Below are 24,725 nucleotides of genomic sequence, written 5' to 3'. Positions count from 1 at the left end.
CTGACAGTGGCGACACGCGGGTCCGACATGTACTAATGGACCGCGGCCGATTTAAAGCTACCACCTAGCAAGTGTGGTGTCTGGCGGTGACACCACACTCACCACTCGCGAGAGTTTCACCAGCACCACGGGCGGCGCTGAGAATGAAGATACCGGCTTCGGCTCGGCCAATTGCCAGCCGAGTACAATCCTCCAATGACCGGACGACAATGGACAGAAGCCTACTCGGAAGAGTGGGGCTGCCTTAGACAGGAGACGTCGTTTAGTGAACACCAGTGAACAGACAGTTGTTGTAAAATGCATTTCCTATGTACTGTGAAGCTGACCTCCAATTATTTGCACATAGCCATTGAGGGCCTTTTTTTGTGTTATATCACATTTAGTGTTGCAGACTTCATTACTCAAGAAGTCACAAAGATGTGTAAACCTTTTTAACTTATTTGTGTGACTTTGTTACCAATTTGTTGTAGAACCTTCGTTCTCCTGACCCTTGGACATAGCTGTGTGATGGTGGCAGGGAGAAATTGCCTTAGCGGTGTACTGCACCAGAAGTCGTTTCACGAACTCATAACTCGGCCTACAGTAACAACAGTGGCAACTCGACTTCCACAGCAGAAGCGACGAGGCCTTTGCAGAACTGGCGACGAGGGTTCACAAAAATTACAATGCTGAGTATAAAGGTTTCTCTACAAAGAGAGACTGGAAAAAGGTTTTAGAAATTCCCGTGTTAAGGGGGATAGGACGTCAAATGGGCCGACTTGGAGCAGGAGAGGCACCACGGGACATTTTAATTTCCACTGTCTATACTTTTAAAAATAAATTCATAAAACTTTGTCAGCATGACCAGGAAGGATGCAGGATTCACATTCATAGCTGTGGAAGTTCAAAAACATAACAAAATATTTTTTTTTACATGTGAAATTCCGTAATTTTTTCACTTACTACTGGCAGCATTTGTTACTATTGGTACGCTTTTCTTCATAAGTAACAGAGATTCTTCGATGAATTTTGCACAGAATACAAACCTTATTTACAGGTGTATGAAACTCTATAATTTCTTTAATTTATGAATAAATGAATGAGCTGTTAGGTTTTCAATTTCATGTTTAGAAAAAAAAACAAATTTTACAGTTAATTATCTCAATTTTTACCACAGTTTTAATAGCTTTGGGAAATTCTAGGGTTTCACACACCTGTAAGTATGGTTTGTATGTCGTGCAAAATACATCGAAGAATCTGTCTTACTTGTGAAGAAAAGTGTACCTATAGCAACAAATGCAGCCAATAGTAAGTGAAAAAAAGATGAAATTTCACAAATAAAAAAAATTATTTTGTTATATTTTTGAACTTCCACTGCTATGAGTGGAATCCTGAAACCTTCCAGGTCATGGTGTAAAAGTTTTATGAATTTATCTGTGAGAGTATAGACAGTGGAAACTAAAAAGTCCCGTGGTGCCTCTTCTGCTCCCAGTCGGCCCTTTTGACGTCCTGCCTCCTTAAAAGGAAGCAAATATGTTTTCATGCCAAAATATTTGGTGAGGAAGGCGGAATGAGGAGACTAAGGCACCTGCTTCCCCACTTTTCTGTCACAGTCTTTTAAAGAGGAGCGTAATTTTTAATTTCGAGCTGTCCGTGAGAACAGATACGGAAGCAGAAACAACAAGCAGCATAACGAAGAATGAAACTATTAATTTCAGTTTCACGAATACTGTAAGCTTTTGTTGCACCCGTGTCTCAGCTTTCACATTTGTTGACGTGCAATACGTAGCAGCTGACACGACGGGCCGGCCGGTTGTGGCCGAGCGGTTCTAGGCGCTTCTGTCCAGAACAGGGCGACTGCTACGGTCGCAGGTTCGAATCCTGCCTCCAGCATGGATGTGTGTGATGTCTTTAGGTTAGTTAGGTTTAAGTAGTTCTAAGTTCTAGGGGACTGATGACCTCAGAAGTTAAGTCCCATAGTGCTCAGAGCCATCTGAACCATTTGACACGACGGCTAATGGATGATGCAGTCAATGCCGCTTGGAGTATAAACTGACAGGTGAGCAAAAGCGTAGTCTCAGCAGTGGATGACGTAAGCGCGGCTTGTTCCTTCCTCCCTTACCACCGCTCAACAACTCGGCAGCCGGTACGCGGGGTGTCGGCGGCCAGAGCGTATGTCCTCCGCTTCTAAGGTTTTGCATAATTTTTCGTGGGTGAAATTCCTATTAGCCTGGATGTGATGCACAAAGGCTGAAAACGTTTCTCTTCCGAACAAATGTTTCTCGGGTTCCTTGGATCACTTGTGTGTCGATAGAGTAACATGGTGGTTAACTCTCCTTAGGAGGTGTACGCTAGGAATATTGCTATCAATACTTGTGCCAAATATACACTACCCGCCATTAAAATTGCTACACCAAGAAGAAATACAGATGATAAAAGGGTATTCATTGGACAAATATATTGTACTAGAACTGACATGTGATTACATTTTCACGCAATTTGGGTGCATAGATCCTGAGAAATCAGTACCCAGAACAATCACCTCTGGCCGTCATAACGGCATTGATACGCCTGGGCATTGAGTCAGAGCTTGGATGGCGTGTACAGGTTCAGCTGCCCATGCAGCTTCAACGCGATGCCACAATTCATCAGGAGTAGTGACTGGCGTATTGTGACGAGCCAGTTGCTCGGCCACCATTGACCAGACGTTTTCAATTGGTGAGAGACCTGGAGAATGTGCTGGCCAAGGCAGCAGTCGAACATTTTCTGTATCCAGGAAGGCCCGTACTGGAGCTGCAACATGCGGTCGTGCATTATCCTGCTGAAATGTAGGGTTTCGCAGGGATCGATTGTAGGGTAGAGCCATGGGTCGTAACACATCTGAAATGTAACGTGCACTGTTCAAAGTGCCGTCAATGCGAACATGAGTTGATCGAGACGTGTAAACAATGTCACCCCATACCATCACGCTGGGTGATACGCCAGTATGGCGATGACGAATACACGCTTTCAATGTGCGTTCACCGCGATGTCGCCAAACACGGATGCGACCATCATGATGCTGTAAACAGAATCTGGATTCATCCGAAAAAATGACGATTTGCCATTCGTGCACCCAGGTTCGTCGTTGAGTACACCATCGCAGGCGCTCCTGTCTGTGATGCTGCGTCAAGGGTAATAGCAGCCATTGTCTCCGAGCTGATAGTCCATGCTGCTGCAAACGTCGTCGAACTGTTCGTGCAGATGGTTGTTGTCTTACAAACGTCCCCATCTCAGGGAACGAGACGTTGTTGCACGATCCGTTACTGCCATGCGGATAAGTTGCCTGTCATCTCGACTGCTAGTGATACGAGACCGTTGGGATCCAACACGGCGTTCCGTATTACCCTCCTGAACCCACCGATTCCATATTCTGCTAACAGTCATTGGATCTCGACCAACGCGAGCAGCAATGTCGCGATACGATAAACCGTAATCGCGATAGGCTGGAATCCGACGTTTATCAAAGTCAGAAACGTGATGGTACGCATTTCTCCTCCTTACAGGAGGCATCACAACAACGTTTCACCAGGCAATGCCGGTCAGCTGCTGTTTGTGTATGAGAAATCGGTTGGAAACTTTCCTCATGTCAGTACGGCGCCAACCTTGTGTGAATGCTCTGAAAAGCTAATCATTTGTATGTCACAGCATCTTCTTCCTGTCGGTTAAATTTCGCGTGTGTAGCACGTCATCTTCGTGGTGTAGCAATTTTAATGGCCAGTAGTGTAGATTGTATGCAGGTTTCTGCCATTTTGCAACAGCGTCTTCCGCTGACAGTCTCTTGGACCTGAATCTCTCTACTGAAGGATTTACATATACAGGGAGTTACGGTTATAAGAGCAGGTATCTTTACTGGTGATTGAGGATAGTGTAGTGAACAACATTCCATCACCATTTACTGTATTTTCAGACTAATAATTATAGTCATTGGTAGTATTATCGTTTTTAAGCTGGTTACAACGTCCAAGTACATGTCGCAAGAGCAAGCCATTAATGTTTATTCTCACTTGGGCGCCAGGGCAGGAGAGGAGCAGACCCGTGGATGCCCGTGAAAGCCGTACTCCACTTAGTGGTACAGTTACGACCGCGCAGAAGACGTCGGGTAGTAAATTACGTGACATGTTTGTGGGAAGACTGTTCCACGGAGAGTAAACACAATCTACTCACTAATGCATGCGCATATTAAGGTACTACATACACTCCTGGAAATGGAAAAAAGAACACATTGACACCGGTGTGTCAGACCCACCATACTTGCTCCGGACACTGCGAGAGGGCTGTACAAGCAATGATCACACGCACGGCACAGCGGACACACCAGGAACCGCGGTGTTGGCGGTCGAATGGCGCTATCTGCGCAGCATTTGTGCACCGCCGTCGTCAGTGTCAGCCAGTTTGCCGTGGCATACGGAGCTCCATCGCAGTCTTTAACACTGGTAGCATGCCGCGACAGCGTGGACGTGAACCGTATGTGCAGTTGACGGACTTTGAGCGAGGGCGTATAGTGGGCATGCGGGAGGCCGGGTGGACGTACCGCCGAATTGCTCAACACGTGGGGCGTGAGGTCTCCACAGTACATCGATGTTGTCGCCAGTGGTCGGCGGAAGGTGCACGTGCCCTTCGACCTGGGACCGGACCGCAGCGACGCACGGATGCACGCCAAGACCGTAGGATCCTATGCAGTGCCGTAGGGGACCGCACCGCCACTTCCCAGCAAATTAGGGACACTGTTGCTCCTGGGGTATCGGCGAGGACCATTCGCAACCGTCTCCATGAAGCTGGGCTACGGACCCGCACACCGTTAGGCCGTCTTCCGCTCACGCCCCAACATCGTGCAGCCCGCCTCCAGTGGTGTCGCGACAGGCGTGAATGGAGGGACGAATGGAGACGTGTCGTCTTCAGCGATGAGAGTCGCTTCTGCCTTGGTGCCAATGATGGTCGTATGCGTGTTTGGCGCCGTGCAGGTGAGCGCCACAATCAGGACTGCATACGACCGAGGCACACAGGGCCAACACCCGGCATCATGGTGTGGGGAGCGATCTCCTACACTGGCCGTACACCACTGGTGATCGTCGAGGGGACACTGAATAGTGCACGGTACATCCAAACCGTCATCGAACCCATCGTTCTAGCATTCCTAGACCGGCAAGGGAACTTGCTGTTCCAACAGGACAATGCACGTCCGCATGTATCCCGTGCCACCCAACGTGCTCTAGAAGGTGTAAGTCAACTACCCTGGCCAGCAAGATCTCCGGATCTGTCCCCCATTGAGCATGTTTGGGACTGGATGAAGCGTCGTCTCACGCGGTCTGCACGTCCAGCACGAACGCTGGTCCAACTGAGGCGCCAGGTGGAAATGGCATGGCAAGCCGTTCCACAGGACTACATCCAGCATCTCTACGATCGTCTCCATGGGAGACTAGCAGCCAGCATTGCTGCGAAAGGTGGATATACACTGTACTAGTGCCGACATTGTGCATGCTCTGTTGCCTGTGTCTATGTGCCTGTGGTTCTGTCAGCGTGATCATGTGATGTATCTGACCACAGGAATGTGTCAATAAAGTTTCCCCTTCCTGAGACAATGGATTCACGGTGTTCTTATTTCAATTTCCAGGAGTGTATAAAAAGATCTCCACTTACACCCTTTACGCCCACTACAGGGAGATTCGAAAAGAAAGAAGAGTTTTCAGTTGTTTATTACAGACAAACTGTGAAAGATAGAAACACATTGCGCATGTCGCTGGGTAGAGGAAAACTGAGAGTTTTACATTCGCACAGTAACTACACTGTACACTCAACATGAGCGCCATGTGTTGCTCGAGAAACATCGAAACGGTAGTCCCTTTCATTCCACACCCGAATCGTGAGGTCCCTGTTTATTTGTCGACAGCTTCGACATTTCGATTTCTCAGCTCTTGAAGAGCAGCTGCCACAGAGAAAAATCGGAAGGTGTGGAGATCTGGTGATCTGGGAGGCCAAAAGCAATTTGCAGGATCCCGTTGTCCAGTTCATCTAATCCAACGTTGTGGGATGGTCCTGTTAAGAAAACGCCGCACTCAAAGTGCAGGTGAGGCATGCCGATTCGTCCGAAAAGATAAGTCGTTCGCGAAAATGTGTCCTCTGTCATATCATGGAGAACTGAAATACAAAATTCGCACCTTCTGTTGTGAGCGCTGAGATAGAATTGCTCACAGTTACTGCATCTTCTGAGGCTCCTGAGCCGTGTTGCTCGATCAGCGATATTTCCGCCACCGGTACGGTCATGTTCCCGGCGGTGTGCGCAGAGCGCGCGCTGGCGCCACACACCGGGCCGATCGGGAGCCAGAGGAAAAGCTCAGGAAGAGTGAGTGCATTCGCTTTGGGAAAAAAAAAGTAGACGCGTGCTGGGTCTATAACCCAGAGGCTCGTGGATCGTAACCACGCTCTGCTACCAATGAACTGTCTAGACAACATGTAATTACACCTTTTACGCAACGACACAAATTCACCACCATATGCTGTAGGGTGGTAGGACTGGATCAGAGTAACACATCAGGCAATCACCATCGACAGTTGCACCTAACATTTTATTTCTTACCTTTCAACAACAGAACTTGACAAATAAAACCATCACATGTTTAAAACTACGACACATCTTTAAAATTTACCATTCAGGTGAAAATAAATTAGTTCAGTCTTTAAACATTCGTATAAACGCGGCGCTTACGGCCTATTACACATTTACTGAAATGAGCTAAATTTTATAACTAATGTACTCTTTCATTACGACAATGATTGTTATTATCAAAGTAATTCAGTTAATTTAGCAAATAACAAATAAAATGTTAGGTGCAACTGTCGACGGTCCAGTATTACCACTCTGTAGCCTATTGTGCTTCATCTGCAGGCTTCGTCTCAGAACACTTAACACGGTTTTTGAAGAAGTTGAAGTTCCTGACCTGCCCGTCTTGTGGACTTCGAGGGCTCCGTGTGAAGGCATCTCGGGTACGCTCGAGATTTTCATCAGACCTGCGTGGGCGTCCAGTCCTCTTGCTTTTGCATACGCAACCAGCTTGCAAGAATAATTTATGTCAGTCATAAATCTGCTTGTGCAGAGGCGACTTCTTGCTGAATCGACGGCGGAATACACTTCACGCAAAATCCAACACATAAAACGATGTTTCTTGTTGTGTTCGTCATATCACTAAAAACAAACAACAGAGCATCTGTGTCAAAACTTTGAAATTTCTACTCTGTGACATGCTCAATGTGTTTCTATCTTTTGTACTTTGTCTGTAATAAACAGTTTTAGTTACTCTGTGTTATGAACACTAACGCTCCTACCAAATTTCGTCGCGGCAAACCCAGAGTGTCTTTCACACATAAGGATTTCTTCTCGTTCGTAACAATGCACTGAGTTTTCAAGACATTCTTCAGTCCTGTCAAAAACTTGATCCTAAATTCCAATAACTCCTATTTAGTCCACTAAGTTGCAAAGAGGAACCGTATTTAAGGGATGATGAAAATCCTCTGCTTCATTATCATCTATTACAAACTTTCATCTACGAGGGCAGTTCAATAAGTAATGCAACACATTTTTTTTCTGAAACAGGGGTTGTTTTATTCAGCATTGAAATACACCAGGTTATTCCCCAATCTTTTAGCTACACAACACTATTTTTCAACGTAATCTCCATTCAATGCTACGGCCTTACGCCACCTTGAAATGAGGGCCTGTATGCCTGCACGGTACCATTCCACTGGTCGATGTCGGAGCCAACGTCGTACTGCATCAATAACTTCTTCATCATCCGCGTAGTGCGTCCCACGGATTGCGTACTTCATTGGGCCAAACATATGGAAATCCGACGGTGCGAGATCGGGGCTATAGGGTGCATGAGGAAGAACAGTCCACTGAAGTTTTGTGAGCTCCTCTCGGGTGCCAAGACTTGTGTGAGGTCTTGTGTTGTCACGAAGAAGGAGAAGTTCGTTCTGATTTTTGTGCCTACGAACACGCTGAAGTCGTTTCTTCAATTTCTGAAGAGTAGCACAATACACTTCAGAGTTGGTCGTTTGACCATGGGGAAGGACATCGAACAGAATAACCCCTTCAGCGTCCCAGAAGACTGTAACCATGACTTTACCGGCTGAGGGTATGGCTTTAAACTTTTTCTTGGTAGGGGAGTGGGTGTGGCGCCACTCCATTGATTGCCGTTTTGTTTCAGGTTCGAAGTGATGAACCCATGTTTCATCGCCTGTAACAATCTTTGACAAGAAATTGTCACCCTCAGCCACATGACGAGCAAGCAATTCCGCACAGATGGTTCTCCTTTGCTCTTTATGGTGTTCGGTTGGACAACGAGGGACGCAGCGGGAATAAACCTTTGAATATCCCAACTGGTGAACAATTGTGACAGCACTACCAACAGAGATGTCAAGTTGAGCACTGAGTTGTTTGATGGTGATCCGTCGATCATCTCGAACGAGTATGTTCGCACGCTCCGCCATTGCAGGAGTCACAGCTGTGCACGGCCGGCCCGCACGCGGAAGATCAGACAGTCTTGCTTGACCTTGCGGCGATGATGACACACGCTTTGCCCAACGACTCACCGTGCTTTTGTCCACTGCCAGATCACCGTAGACATTCTGCAAGCGCCTGTGAATATCTGAGATGCCCTGGTTTCCCGCCAAAAGAAACTCGATCACTGCCCGTTGTTTGCAACGCACATCCATTACAGACGCCATTTTAACAGCTCCGTACAGCGCTGCCACCTGTCGGAAGTCAATGAAACTATACGAGACGAAGCGGGAATGTTTGAAAATATTCCACAAGAAATTTCCGGTTTTTTCAACCAAAATTGGCCGAGGAAAAAAATGTGTTGCATTACTTATTGAACTGCCCTCGTACATCTACAAGGGGCAGTCAGAGGCAGACGAGACAGATGGAAAAAGTAAATAAACTGTTTATTATTTAAAAAGCAATCGCCATAGCTGTTAATACGTTTACCCCACTGTCGGACGAGACTGACAATGCCTTCATGGCAAAAATCGGAACTCAGGGCTAGTATTTACTGTCTTCCTGTTTCTGTTCCCCATCGTGCAGCCGGAGAAACCGTGTTTATGGAGTTTATGTAACTAATTCCATACAATAAGTGATTTTCCTTGTTATAGCATTTTATGTGTTTCAAGATTCTGGCAACTGCTGGCGTCCGGACGTGATGTTCATTATTTCGGATTTTTCTAGGTCTCCCCTTTCATCCTTTTCACACGGTACTTTTGGTTTCATGACAACAATGGTGTGAGAATGACCTCAGGTGGTTACGTTACACTATGTGACCAAAAGTATCCGGACACCTGGCTGAAAATGACTTACAAGTTTGTGGAGCTCTCTATCGGTAATACTGGAATTCAGTATGGTGTTGGCCCACCCTTAGCCACGATGACAGCTTCCACTCTAGCAGGCATACGCTCAATCAGGTGCTGGAAGGTATCTTGGGGAGGCCTGGCACGAAGTCGGCGTTCCAAAACATCCCAAAGGTGTTCTGTAGGATTCAGGTCAGGACTCTGTGCAGGCCAGTCCATCAAACGGATGTTATTGTCCTTTAACCACTCCGCCACAGGCCTTCATCTACATTTACATCTACATTTATACTCCGCAAGCCACCCAACGGTGTGAGGCGGAGGGCACTTTACGTGCCACTGTCATTACCTCCCTTTCCTGTTCCAGTTGCGTATGGTTCGCGGGAAAAACGACTGTCTGAAGGCCTCCGTGCGCGCTCTAATCCCTCTAATTTTACATTCGTGATCTCCTCGGGAGGTATAAGTAGGGGGAAGCAATATATTCGATACCTCATCCAGAAACGCACCCTCTCGAAACCCGGCGAGCAAGCTACACCGCGATGCAGAGCGCCTCTCTTGCAGAGTCTGCCACTTGAGTTTATTAAACATCTCCGTAACGCTATCACGGTTACCAAATAACCCTGTGACGAAACGCGCCGCTCTTTTGTGGGTTAGTTTCCAATCTACACTCCTGGAAATTGAAATAAGAACACCGTGAATTCATTGTCCCAGGAAGGGGAAACTTTATTGACACATTCCTGGGGTCAGATACATCACATGATCACACTGACAGAACCACAGGCACATAGACACAGGCAACAGAGCATGCACAATGTCGGCACTAGTACAGTGTATATCCACCTTTCGCACCAATGCAGGCTGCTATTCTCCCATGAAGACGATCGTAGAGATGCTGGATGTAGTCCTGTGGAACGGCTTGCCATGCCATTTCCACCTGGCGCCTCAGTTGGACCAGCGTTCGTGCTGGACGTGCAGACCGCGTGAGACGACGCTTCATCCAGTCCCAAACATGCTCAATGGGGACAGATACGGAGATCTTGCTGGCCAGGGTAGTTGACTTACACCTTCTAGAGCACGTTGGGTGGCACGGGATACATGCGGACGTGCATTGTCCTGTTGGAACAGCATGTTCCCTTGCCGGTCTAGGAATGGTAGAACGATGGGTTCGATGACGGTTTTGATGTACCGTGCACTATTCAGTGTCCCCTCGACGATCACCAGTGGTGTACGGCCAGTGTAGGAGATCGCTCCCCACACCATGATGCCGGGTGTTGGCCCTGTGTGCCTCGGTCGTATGCAGTCCTGATTGTGGCGCTCACCTGCACGGCGCCAAACACGCATACGACCATCATTGGCACCAAGGCAGAAGCGACTCTCATCGCTGAAGACGACACGTCTCCATTCGTCCTTCCATTCACGCCTGTCGCGACACCACTGGAGGCGGGCTGCACGATGTTGGGGCGTGAGCGGAAGACGGCCTAACGGTGTGCGGGACCGTAGCTCAGCTTCATGGAGACGGTTGCGAATGGTCCTCGCCGATACCCCAGGAGCAACAGTGTCCCTAATTTGCTGGGAAGTGGCGGTGCGGTCCCCTACGGCACTGCGTAGGATCCTACGGTCTTGGCGTGCATCCGTGCGTCGCTGCGGTCCGGTCCCAGGTCGACGGGCACGTGCACCTTCCGCCGACCACTGGCGACAACATCGATGTACTGTGGAGACCTCACGCCCCACGTGTTGAGCAATTCGGCGGTACGTCCACCCGGCCTCCCGCATGCCCACTATACGCCCTCGCTCAAAGTCCGTCAACTGCACATACGGTTCACGTCCACGCTGTCGCGGCATGCTACCAGTGTTAAAGACTGCGATGGAGCTCCGTATGCCACGGCAAACTGGCTGACACTGACGGCGGCGGTGCACAAATGCTGCGCAGCTAGCGCCATTCGACGGCCAACACCGCGGTTCCTGGTGTGTCCGCTGTGCCGTGCGTGTGATCATTGCTTGTACAGCCCTCTCGCAGTGTCCGGAGCAAGTATGGTGGGTCTGACACACCGGTGTCAATGTGTTCTTTTTTCCATTTCCAGGAGTGTGTATTGGAACTACGAGAACAATTAATTTTCTCAAACTTTTGAGTTTTGCTATACATGTATATATTCATGGTTTTAGTTGCAATCTTTATGAGGGATATTGAAATAGAACTAATTAATAGTTTGGAAGATAATCTGTGAAAAACTTGTTGATAAGGGTTTAAAAATTCACAATCAAAAGCATGCGACTGCTGCCATAATAACTAATGTACCTCTATAAATCATTCTGTATTAACATTAACAGAGATAAACATCTCCTTCAATAATAATGTAACTTTATAACATACACAATGTGGCGATCCGGTGGCAGGGTGTTAGTATGGTGAATGCCCGGTGAACGTTACATTATGAACAGTTGCTCTATCGTGTTGAAAGCTGCAGCCGCCATCCCCGAATTCCTCTTCAAGAGTGGGAAGCAAGAAGGTGCTTAAAACATCAATGTAGGACTGTGCTCTAATAATGCTACGCAAAACAACAAGGAGTGCAAGCCCCCTCCATCAAATCACGATCACACCAGAACACCACCGCCTCCGAATTTTACCATTGGCATTACAAACGCTGGCAGATGACGTTCACCGGGCATCCACCATACTAACACCCCGCCACCGGATCGCCACATTGTGTACCATGATTAGTCACTCCACACAATCGTCCAATGTTTACGCTTGTTACACAAAACGAGGCGTCGTTTGGCATTTACCGGCGTGATGTGTGGCTTATGAGCTGCCGCTCGAGCATGAAATCAAAGTTTTCTCACCTCTCGCCTGACTGTCATATTACTTGCAGTGGATCCTGATGCAGTTTGGAATTCCTGTGTGATGGTCTGGGTAGATGTCTGCCTATTACAGATTACGACCCTCTGCAGCTGTCGGCGGTCTCCGTCGGTCAACACACGAGGTCGGCCTGTACGCTTTTGTGCTGTTTCCACTTCACTATCAGATCGGAAATAGTGGACCTAGGGATGTTTAGAAGTGTGGAAATCTCACGTACAGACGTGTGACATAAGTGACACCCAATCACCTGACCACGTTCGAAGTGGTCTCACGATGTCTAATGACTACTGAGGTCACTGATATGGAGTACCTGGCAGTAGATGGCAGCACAATGCATCTAATATGAAAAATGTATGTTTTTGGGGGTGTACAGGATACTTTTGAGCACATAGTGTATTTTATTTGTAAGTAAGGTCCTGTTCTCTGCATTAATTTATTTTAAATCATTTTAGCCCCATAGTTTCTTATCTGAGATTTCAGACTTGAGAATCCCCTCCCATTGTCTTGTAACGCAACATTTTTATTATTACAGTTTACATCAGATGATGGGACGTTTACATGTTCCGAAACCGGTCCGACGGTGTACACAACAAAAGATTGTTGATTCACCAACAGTTGAGCTGTTTCTTCATTTTACAAAATACATCATGCGCTTTTCTTCGGAACCATGATTGCACCCCAGGCGTACACGTCACCGTCGGAAGCAAATCAACGGCCACGAATGTCTTCGCTGAGAACTCTAGAACTATGGAAACTGCATAGGGAGAGATCGTGACAGTATGGAGTATGCGTAAAGGGCTGCCGGCAGAAGTGGCCGTGCGGTTAAAGGCGCTGCAGTCTGGAACCGCAAGACCGCTACGGTCGCAGGTTCGAATCCTGCCTCGGGCATGGATGTTTGTGATGTCCTTAGGTTAGTTAGGTTTAACTAGTTCTAAGTTCTAGGGGACTAATGACCTCAGCAGTTGAGTCCCATAGTGCTCAGAGCCATTTGAACCATTTTTTCGTAAAGGGCTTCCCAGACCACCAGCCCGTCAACATTTTGCGGAGGTTTTTTCGACTACACTGGAGAAATCTGGCTGGCAAGCCCTTACACATACTCCATAGAATCACGATCTCTCCACGTGTGACGTCCATATTTTTGGACCCCGGAAGAATGAAATTCGTGGCCGTCGATTTCCCTTGGGCGAAGAGATAGACACCTGGGTGCAGTCATGGTTCTGTAGTCAACCGTAAACATTTTCCCACGACGGCATTGGAACTTTTGTCTCACAGTGGGGAAAATGTATTAATAGTTATGACACTTACTCTTTAAGTAATAAACAGTTTACTCACTTTTTTCCACCTATCTCATTTTCATTTGACTTCCACTTTTACGTACACACCACACGCCTCAATGCAGTGCATATGGTGGCGGGGGGTGGACGTAGGGACACATCGTACCACATTATCGAATTTCTTTCGTATTCTATTTCTGTACTGAGAGAGGGAAAAATGACTATCTACAGGCCGGCCGTTGGTGGCCGAGCAGTTCTGGCGCTACAGTCTGGAACCGCGCGACCGCTACGGTCGCAGGTTCGAATCCTGCCTCGGGCATGGATGTGTGTGTTGTCCTTAGGTTAGTTAGGTTTAAGTAGTTCTAACTTCTAGGGGACTTATGACGTCAGCAGTTGAGTCCCATAGTGCTCAGAGCCATTTGATTTTTGACTATCTACATGTGGCTGTGTGTGTCCCAACCTGTCTCATCTTACTCTCACGGTCTCTACACGAGATATACACAGTGGTTATTGTTGTGACGAGGCAAACCTACTTTCATCCGGCCTCAAATGCGGGACTTTTGATTTCTCGGTGAGATGGCACATTAAACTAGAACACATAAAATATTAGTTCACTTTATTTCACAAACGAATAATTTTTTTAACTCTGTCACAGTTCTTTGCCACAGGAGTACTGGATTATTTACAAGTGTCATGGACTAGCAAACCGTTACTTTATGTAGAAACAAGGGAAACTGCCCATCACACTCCCCCCCCCCCCCCCACCTTACCCCTCCACATTTTGTGGTAAGATGACCCAGTGGATTGCCCTTGAGAAACTAAATTCTGATCGAGCTTGAAAACAGGAAGAAGGTGTACTGAACTTGGATCAAAGAAGCAAAATAGATAAAATGATCGGTCCAAGCAAAAGGTGTATAACATTGAGCAGAAATTGGGCAGCCATGGCGTCGTGGTTGTGTGGTCACGGTGTTGAACTGCGAGTGGGGATATCTGTGATTAAATATCATTCCTGCCCTTTTTTTTCACAAAATTGTGAACTTTCCGTCCCATCATTGACATGTCTGTTCGTCGTATTCAGATTTGTGGCTCTTTCGTGGTGTAACGACCTTCTGCAACAGCGAGGTGTGAGGCAGTGGCCTCCAGATGTAAGTGCAGTACCTCCAGTACGTTATGACTCTCGCGTCTCATTTTGGAAGTTTTGTCTCTTGCATTCCTTTGTTGCAACGTAGTTCACACCCTGTGAGAACGGGTCGTGATTCGTGCTTGGGTAGCTCAGTCGGTAGAGCACTTGCCCGTAGAGGGCAAAGTCCCGAGTTGGACCCTCGCTTCGGCACACAGTTTACTCTGCCAGGAAGTTTCATATCAGGGCGCACTCCGCTGCAGAGTGAAAACCTCGTTCTGGGAACATCCCCCGGGCTGTAGCTAAGCCATGTCTCTGCAATATCCTTTCTTCCAGGAGTGCTAGTTGTGCAAGGTTCGCAGAAGAGCTTCTGTAAAGTTTGGAACGTAGGAGACGAGGTACTGGCAGGAGTAAAACTGTGAGGAGGGGTCGTGGTTCGTGTTTGGGTAGCTCAGTCGATAAAGCACTTGTCTAAGGCAAAGGTCCCGAGTTCGTGTCTCGGTCCGGCACACAGTTTTTATCTGCCGGGAAGTTTCATAAAAGCACACACTCCGCTGCAGAGTGAAAATCTCACTCCAGTTCACACCCGTTTATCTCTTGTTTTCATTTCTGTGAGAAGTCTACGCAGCATCTCACCTGCTCTCACCACTTATAACATTTACTTGCGACGGTAATATATTCTTAGCACATACTCATATTCTATAAACAGGAGAGCCGACCGTTAAACGACCTGACGGAATGTTCATGAATTTGTGTAAAAGAGTGCTGCGTGAGGGAGGTTCTAACATGGATCTCCTCTTTCGCTGACCAACACCGTGACCACAAAACCACGACGCCTTGGCTTGTTCCAGCCGCTCGATGTTGCACATCTTGTGCTTGGACCATTCACAGTTTCTATTTTGCCTCTTTTTTTCACAGTTCAGTACACTTTGTTCCTGTTGATCTGCATTCAGTTGTTGACGGGCTATCCAGTGGGCCATCTCACCACAAAATCTGAGGGAGGGGGGGGGATGCGATTGCGTACCCTTTGTAAGTAAGATACTGTTCTCTCTCTCTTGAGGTACAATGATTAACATAGATGAAGGTTCTTTATCTGTCTGCCCTATGCCTTGATGTTGGCTTCTTCAGGTGAGATTACAAATTGGGCAAAGCTCTTGCTAGCTCAACACTATATTGACCTCAGCATGACGGCGCAGATATGCTGAGAGGGAAGGTGTGGTCTTCAGAGGTCACTTCCCATATGAACCGTGATTTATGTTAAAATAAGTTTCTATTAAGAATTTACTTTATTTACTAGCGATTCATCAAGAACATTAACACATTTAATCAACTATGTGAGCGTGGATGTAGTTGCCAGTGGGTAACTGATGAAAACAAAGTAAATTTCTTTCAACAAATGGAAATTTTATTCCTAAAAGCCCCTTTTTTTTTAAACAGATTTAAAATTATAATCAGAAAGCACCCTCTAAATATCAAGTTAAAATTTATTCAGAGGCAGAAAGAACAAATATTGACAGTATGAGCATTCGGGCTGAGAACTTTGCCGCTCCCTTTTGATGTCACGACCGCTCACAACAACCTCTGAAAGACTACACTGGTGCAAATCTGCAAAACACCAGATTAAAAATGGCTCTGAGCACTATGGGACTCAACTGCTGAGGTCATAAGTCCCCTAGAACTTAGAACTACTTAAACCTAACTAACCTAAGGACAACACACACATCCAGGCCCGAGGCAGGATTCGAACCTGCGACCGTAGCGGTCGCGCGGTTCCAGACTGTAGCGCCAGAACCGCTCGGCCACCAGCGGCCGGCAACACCAGATTACTTTAAACTAAAAATTTTAACAACTCACACAAGCACATAAACTATGCACCCCGTAGGAGGGATGGAAATGGTACAAAACACTAACACTACAAAAATTAACTTGCCACCGAAGGTGCAACTCGATTAAAAATAAAATAAAGTAAAAATGAAAATTAAAAAAACTCTTATGGTGGAAGGGTGGCAACTTTATATACTAAAATGACCATTTAAATAAAAACGCATGAAATGCAGTCTTCATAAAATATACAAACATGCTCTACATTACTCTCAAGATGATAGGCAAGATAAAAACATATTTCAGGAATTCGGCCATTACACTTCAAGCAATAAATTCGTTAACACCGAATCCAACAAACATGACACAGGCAGCTATTAACGTACAGCAGACCAACAGACAGACAGACAGAAACTGCCTAACAAATGCGGACGAGAGACAGACGAGAAAGCTGGGGACGAGAGACTGACCAAGAAAACAAGTAGAATTTAACAAGTAAATGAAACAACATATCACGAATCACTTAACTTCTAATAAACTCCGATGTCTTGCGAAGACCTGGCGCAGCATCCCCAAAACGCTCTCCCGAACCGTCCGCTGCCAGCCGCTTAAACGGACGCAGGAAGGCGCGCCGATCTCCCGTCTCACTGCGTCGCAGCTCGCCCCGGCCAGACTGATGTCGTAGGTTGGCTCCTGTTGCTCTCGCGTCGGCCGCGAAGCCACTACGCCTCGCTACACGGCGCGGCCCACTGGACTCACGTGGCGACCTCACGTGCGCCGACGCTCCAGGCGGACAAGTCATCTTGTGTCCCGGTGCGCGACCGACCAACCGATCGATCCAACCGCCAATGACCATTGCCTGAACAAACTCGAGCAGGCTGGCGGCCTAACACATACTAGCACTCCGGACGACAGACAGACACTGACTGCCCCACACTGACCCGGCTGACCAGCTGACTACACTCGCCACCTATCGAGTTTTTTTTTTTTCCTTTATTGAGTTTCGATTCCCCCTAAAGGGGGCGGGCTGGCAGCAGCTTATTACGCCGCTCTTCAGCCTACATAATTTGTTGTAAAAAGATGAAGACAATAAAAAATAATAACAGTTGGCGATAAAATCGGTGACTTAAAGGTAAAATGGCAGAAAATTCTGGAGCTTAAAACATAAAACACAGGGTTGATGATGCTAATAAAATACACAGGAAGCAGAAAAATAATAGACAGACAATTAAAAAACACGGCGACAGTCTGGGTTCTGTTCGCAAAAGATATAAAATGCACACCCAGCGACAGCATGATTTCTGTTCGCAACACTGTGGAAAGACGTACAACACTGAACACTCACTTAAACACTGCACTAAAAAGTTGGCACAAATATGACATACCACACCCGAGAGCAGGTGGGGGGAAACTGGTCAGATGACGAGAAAAAAAGGGGGGGAAGGAGAGGAAGGAGCCAATGGAAGACGAGGATCCATAAGAGGGGTGGGGGGTGCTGAGCAGACGTGCCAGGGAGTGGGGAAGGCAGAGGAGGGGAGTACAAAAGGACTTGGGGGGGGGAGAAAGGAGATAGGGAGAGGGTAGGCGGGGAGAAAACACAGGATGGAAGGGGGGAGGAAGAGGGAGACCAGGGAAAGGACGGAGGAAAGGAGGGGAGTGAGGATCAGAGGTGATAGGAGGGATAAATAGAGGGAGAGAGGTCATCATCCGGGAGGGGGAGTTGATGGAAGCCACCTTGGGAAAGGTGATGTAGGGTGTAGAGATGGAGGGTAGGGGGGGATACAACAGTGAAGACTTGGTAAGGGGCGGGGATGGGAGAGGAGAGGAGCAACCAGCGGGTGAGGGGGTTCAAGGCGGCGGGAGGTGTAGAGGATGCGGATATGTTCGAGGAAGAGGAGCAGATGGGGGAAAGGAATGAGATCATAGAGGATCTGCGTGGGGGACGGGAGGCTTATACGGAAGGCGAGGCGGAGTGCATGACGCTCAAAGATCTGGAGGGACTTATAGAATTTGGGGGGGGGGGGCAGATATCCAGGCAGGACTGGCATAACAGAGGATGGGACGGATTAAGGATTTGTAGGTGTGGAGGATGGTAGAGGGGTTCAACCCCCATGTCCGGAAAGAGAGGAGTTTGAGGAGTCAGAGGCGGTTGTGGGCTTTGGATTGGATGGAGCGGAGATGAGGGATCCAGGTGAGGTGATGATCAATGGTGAGGCCAAGGTAGGTGAGGGTGGGGGTGAGGCGGACAGGACGGGCGCAGACAATAAGGGAGAAATCCAAGAGCCGGAAGGAGCGATGATTGCCTGGGTCTTGGAAGGATTGATTTTCAGGAGCCACTGGTCACCTATCCAGCTTATAGCGCCCCTTAAAAGCACGTGAACAGCAACCTTTTCCCTTTCCCACCAGAGGGAGACACCAAAGCTGCGACTGCCACAGCGGCGCCACCGCCAGAAACGGAGGGCGACTGCTTCACACTACGCGCTGCGGCGCGCTCTTCAAAACAGCAAATTTTACCACGGCTCACCATACGTCATTGCGGAATGCAGTGAGCCTTCCCTAATATCTGTGGTATCGATTCGCGTTGCCGACTTTGATATGGACGACACCACTGTTATAATTAAATTTCCGCTCCTATAAAGGGCACCACGAAAAACGACCGTACTGATTGGCGGCGGGTTAATTATCATAAAAATAATCATTAGTCGTAGGAGAAAATTGGAATTGTTGTAAATATCGTTCGCCGTCTTTTACGAAAGCCTGGCAAATATATCTGAGGTCAGCCAGAAAGTGTGGAGAACATACTGACCACAGTTTCCAGTTTGCAAGTCCACATTCTCGTCCAGACTACTGAAAGAAATGTATGTGCCTATTCTCTATTGGCTCAACAGGATCAGGACTATGATCATAAATGGAGATTTTGAGTTCTAATTGATACATATATTTGGTAAAGTTTCACACGCACAACATTGTAATACCCATTATGTTGAAACTGACAGTAAATCTACATCTACATCTACATTTATACTCCGCAAGCCACCCAACGGTGTGTGGCGGAGGGCACTTTACGTGCCACTGTCATTACCCCCCTTTTCTGTTTCAGTCGCGTATGGTTCGCGGGAAGAACGACTGTCTGAATGCCTCCGTGCGCGTTCGAATCTCTCTAATTTTACATTCGTGATCTCCTCGGGAGGTATAAGTAGGGGGAAGCAACATATTCGATACCTCATCCAGAAACGCACCCTCTCAAAACCTGGACAGCAAGCTACACCGCGATGCAGAGCGCCTCTCTTGCAGAGTCTGCCACTTGAGTTTGCTAAACATCTCCGTAACGCTATCACGGTTACCAAATAACCCTGTGACGAAACGCGCCGCTCTTCTTCGGATCTTCTCTATCTCCTCCGTCAGCCCGATCTGGTACGGATCCCACACTGTTGAGCAAAAGTATAGGTCGAACGAGTGTTTTGTAAGTCACCTCCTTTGTTGACGGACTACATTTTCTAAGGACTCTCCCAATGAATCTCAACCTGGCACCCGCCTTACGAACAATTAACTTTATATGATCATTCCACTTCAAATCGTTCCGCACGCATACTCCCAGATATTTTACAGAAGTAACTGCTACCAGTGTTTGTTCCGCTATCATATAATCATACAATAAAGGATCCTTCTTTCTATGTACTCGCAATACATTACATTTGTCTATGTTAAGGGTCAGTTGCCACTCCCTGCACCAAGTGCCTATCCGCTGCAGATCTTCCTGCATTTCGCTACAATTTTCTAATGCTCCAACTTCTCTGTATACTACAGCATCATCCGCGAAAAGCCGCATGGAACTTCCGACACTATCTACTAGGTCATTTATATATATTGTGAAAAGCAATGGTCCCATAACACTCGCCTGTGGTACGCCAGAGGTTACTTTAACGTCTGTAGACGTCTCTCCATTGATAACAATATGCTGTGTTCTGTTTGCTAAAAACTCTTCAATCCAGCCACACAACTGGTCTGATATTCCGTAGGCCCTTACTTTGTTTATCAGGCGACAGTGCGGAACTGTATCGAACGCCTTCCGGAAGTCAAGGAAAATAGCATCTACCTGGGAGCCTGTATTTAATATTTTCTGGGTCTCATGAACAAATAAAGCGAGTTGGGTCTCACACGATCGCTGATTCCGGAATCCATGTTGATTCCTACAGAGTAGATTCTGGGTTTCCAAAAACGACATGATACTCGAGCAAAAAACATCTTCTAAAGTTCTACAACAGATCGACGTCAGAGATACAGGTCTAAAGTTTTGCGCATCTGCTCGACGACCCTTCTTGAAGACTGGGACTACCTGTGCTCTTTTCCAATCATTTGGAACCTTCCGTTCCTCTAGAGACTTGCGGTACACAGCTGTCAGAACGGGGGCAAGTTCTTTCGCGTAATCTGTGTAGAAACGAACTGGTATCCCGTCAGGTCCAGTGGACTTTCCTCTGTTGAGTGATTCCAGTTGATTTTCTATTCCTTGGACACTTATTTCGATGTCAGACCTTTTTTATCCTAAACAACACTATGAGCAGCTCTGAGGCGACCTCTGCGGTAAGTTCCTACTAAATTGTCTTTCGCCCTGACAACTGACAGTCAAAATAAATTCTCACCACAAAAGGGGAGAATAATTGTCACCACTTGACACGCAGATTTGTTAACATTACGGGCAGCTCAATAACAGTTACTTTTGCAAAATCTAAGCGACCCAGGACGGTGTACAGTCCTGGCGAATTCACTTTCTATTATTAGTGAACATAAGCGTTTTGTAACAGCCTGTCTCTGACGTCATCCGAGGCAGCGCGCACCCCGGCGTTTGACTGACGCGGATCTTACGGTGGCTGGGTGCGAAGTGAAGCCTAGTCTTGCCTCTCGGGCTGCATTTATACACTCCTGGAAATGGAAAAAAGAACACATTGACACCGGTGTGTCAGACCCACCATACTTGCTCCGGACACTGCGAGAGGGCTGTACAAGCAATGATCACACGCACGGCACAGCGGACACACCAGGAACCGCGGTGTTGGCCGTCGAATGGCGCTAGCTGCGCAGCATTTGTGCACCGCCGCCGTCAGTGTCAGCCAGTTTGCCGTGGCATACGGAGCTCCATCGCAGTCTTTAACACTGGTAGCATGCCGCGACAGCGTGGACGTGAACCGTATGTGCAGTTGACGGACTTTGAGCGAGGGCGTATAGTGGGCATGCGGGAGGCCGGGTGGACGTACCGCCGAATTGCTCAACACGTGGGGCGTGAGGTCTCCACAGTACATCGATGTTGTCGCCAGTGGTCGGCGGAAGGTGCACGTGCCCGTCGACCTGGGACCGGACCGCAGCGACGCACGGATGCACGCCAAGGCCGTAGGATCCTCTGCAGTGCCGTAGGGGATCGCACCGCCACTTCCCAGCAAATTAGGGACACTGTTGCTCCTGGGGTATCGGCGAGGACCAATCGCAACCGTCTCCATGAAGCTGGGCTACGGTCCCGCACACCGTTAGGCCGTCTTCCGCTCACGGTGCACGGTACTTCTGCCTTGGTGCCAATGATGGTCGTATGCGTGTTTGGCGCCGTGCAGGTGAGCGCCATAATCAGGACTGCATACGACCGAGGCACACAGGGCCAACACCCGGCATCATGGTGTGGGGAGCGATCTCCTACACTGGCCATACACCACTGGTGATCGTCGAGGGGACACTGAATAGTGCACGGTACATCCAAACCGTCATCGAACCCATCGTTCTACCATTCCTAGACCGGCAAGGCAACTTGCTGTTCCAACAGGACAATGCACGTCCGCATGTATCCCGTGCCACCCAACGTGCTCTAGAAGGTGTAAGTCAACTACCCTGGCCAGCAAGATCTCCGGATGTGTCCCCCATTGAGCATGTTTGGGACTGGATGAAGCGTCGTCTCACGCGGTCTGCACGTCCAGCACGAGCGCTGGTCCAACTGAGGCGCCAGGTGGAAATGGCATGGCAAGCCGTTCCACAGGACTACATCCAGCATCTCTACGATCGTCTCCATGGGAGAATAGCAGCCTGCATTGCTGCGAAAGGTGGATATACACTGTACTAGTGCCGACATTGTGCATGCTCCGTTGCCTGTGTCTATGTGCCTGTGGTTCTGTCAGTGTGATCATGTGATGTATCTGACCCCAGGAATGTGTCAATAAAGTTCCCCCTTCCTGGGACAATGAATTCACGGTGTTCTTATTTCAATTTCCAGGAGTGTATATGTGGCGCAGCGGACGGCCAAGGGAACACACGCTGTCATCCGGCCTATGCACACGGAAGCAGTCTCTAAACGGTCGCATACTCGAACTCACAATATTTAATAACAATGTCATGAATCAGTTTCGAGTCTTCTGAATTTTTGCATACATGTATGTAAGTTGGTTACAATCAAAGAAGAAGTTTTAGCTCTCGTGCATTAAGACTTTGTCATCTAGAATTTTTAGAATGGGACTGACAGTAGAACATGATCTCTGAACTACAACTTTAAGAAACCTTGTATTGGTTGTTTTAACATCAGGGTCCTAAAAACGTGTTATAGCTGTAACCATAACTTTCTGGCATTAACATAACAGATACTTAATCTACTACAAATAAGGAGTTTTTGTTCCAAATTTAGTTTTCAGTAAATTACTCAGAAACTATTAGAGGTAGCTTAATGGGGTCACTTAGTTATTATTTTATGTTGAACTGAAGCGTGATAGAAATTTTCACATTTCGAAGTCTAATACTTAGCGCCTTTGTTAAAAACGTGGATTCTGATCAAAATATTGCTTTAATCACGTTGAGACTTGTACCACTTAATTTTGACATACGTCTGCACATTATGACCAATTTCTGGCTTCCTAGCTTTATTATTCAGCACCACTTATTTTTTTTCCTTAATACGATGTATTTAGGTAAAATATTGAACTAATCAATCTGAGACTTGACAGTTTAAACATTATTACACTAAAGCATATGTTGACAAAGTTTGAAAAAGGAACTTAAACTTTTAGTTTCATTCTTAATTATGGTGCAAAACTTGTGTGCTACGCACGGACGCTTTGTGGTGATGTGACGCTAGTAACAGTGAACTGGGGTGAGTCCCGGCAAACTCACTCTCCTCTGTATCTCTCAAATGATACAGCGCTTTTTTCGTCACAGTATGACAAGAATCATAAAAGAAGGTTGTATACCTGGAAGAATCCTGGAGATACTAAAAGGTACCAGATAGATTATATAATGGTAAGACAGAGATTTAGGAACCAGGTTTTAAATTATAAGACATTTCCAGGGGCAGATGTGGATTCTGACCACAATCTATTGGTTATGAACTGCAGATTGAAACTGAAGAAACTGCAAAAAGGTGGGAATTTAAGGAGGTGGGACCTGGATAAACTGAAAGAACCAGAGGTTGTAGAGAGTTTCAGAGAGAGCATAAGGGAACAATTGACAGGAATGGGGGAAAGAAATACAGTAGAAGAAGAATGGGTAGCTCTGAGGGATGAAGTAGTGAAGGCAGCAGACGATCAAGTAAGTAAAAAGACGAGGGCTAATAGAAATCCTTGGGTAACAGAAGAAATATTGAATTTAATTGATAAAAGGAAAAAATATAAAAATGAAGTAAATGAAGCAGGGAAAAAGGAATACAAACGTCTCAAAAATGAGATTGACAGGAAGTGCAAAATGGCTAAGCAGGGATGGCTAGAGGACAAATGTAAGGATGTAGAGGCTTGTCTCACTAGGGGTAAGATAGATACTGCCTACAGGAAAATTAAAGAGACCTTTGGAGAGAAGAGAACCACTTGTATGAATATCAAGAGCTCAGATGGCAACCCAGTTCTAAGCAAAGAGGGGAAGGCAGAAAGGTGGAAGGAGTATATAGAGGGTTTATACAAGGGCGATGTACTTGAGGACAATATTATGGAAATGGAAGAGGATGTAGATGAAGACGAAATGGGAGATAAGATACTGCGTGAGGAGTTTGACAGAGCACTGAAAGACCTGGGTCGAAACAAGGCCCCAGGAATAGACAACATTCCATTAGAACTACTGACGGCCTTGGCAGAGCCAGTCCTGACAAAACTCTACCATCTGGTGAGCAAGGTGTATGAGACAGGCGAAATACCCTCAGACTTCAATAAGTATATAATAATTTCAATCTCAAAGTTAGCAGGTGCTGACAGATGTGAAAATTACCGAACAGTCAGTTTAATAAGTCACGGATGCAAAATACTAACGCGAATTCTTTACAGACGAATGGAAAAACTGGTGGAAG

Source organism: Schistocerca nitens, chromosome 7, assembly GCF_023898315.1.
Source record: "Schistocerca nitens isolate TAMUIC-IGC-003100 chromosome 7, iqSchNite1.1, whole genome shotgun sequence".
In the NCBI taxonomy this organism is placed as follows: domain Eukaryota; kingdom Metazoa; phylum Arthropoda; class Insecta; order Orthoptera; family Acrididae; genus Schistocerca; species Schistocerca nitens.
The sequence above is the reverse complement of the archived record's forward strand: the minus strand, read 5'-3'. Positions refer to the sequence as shown.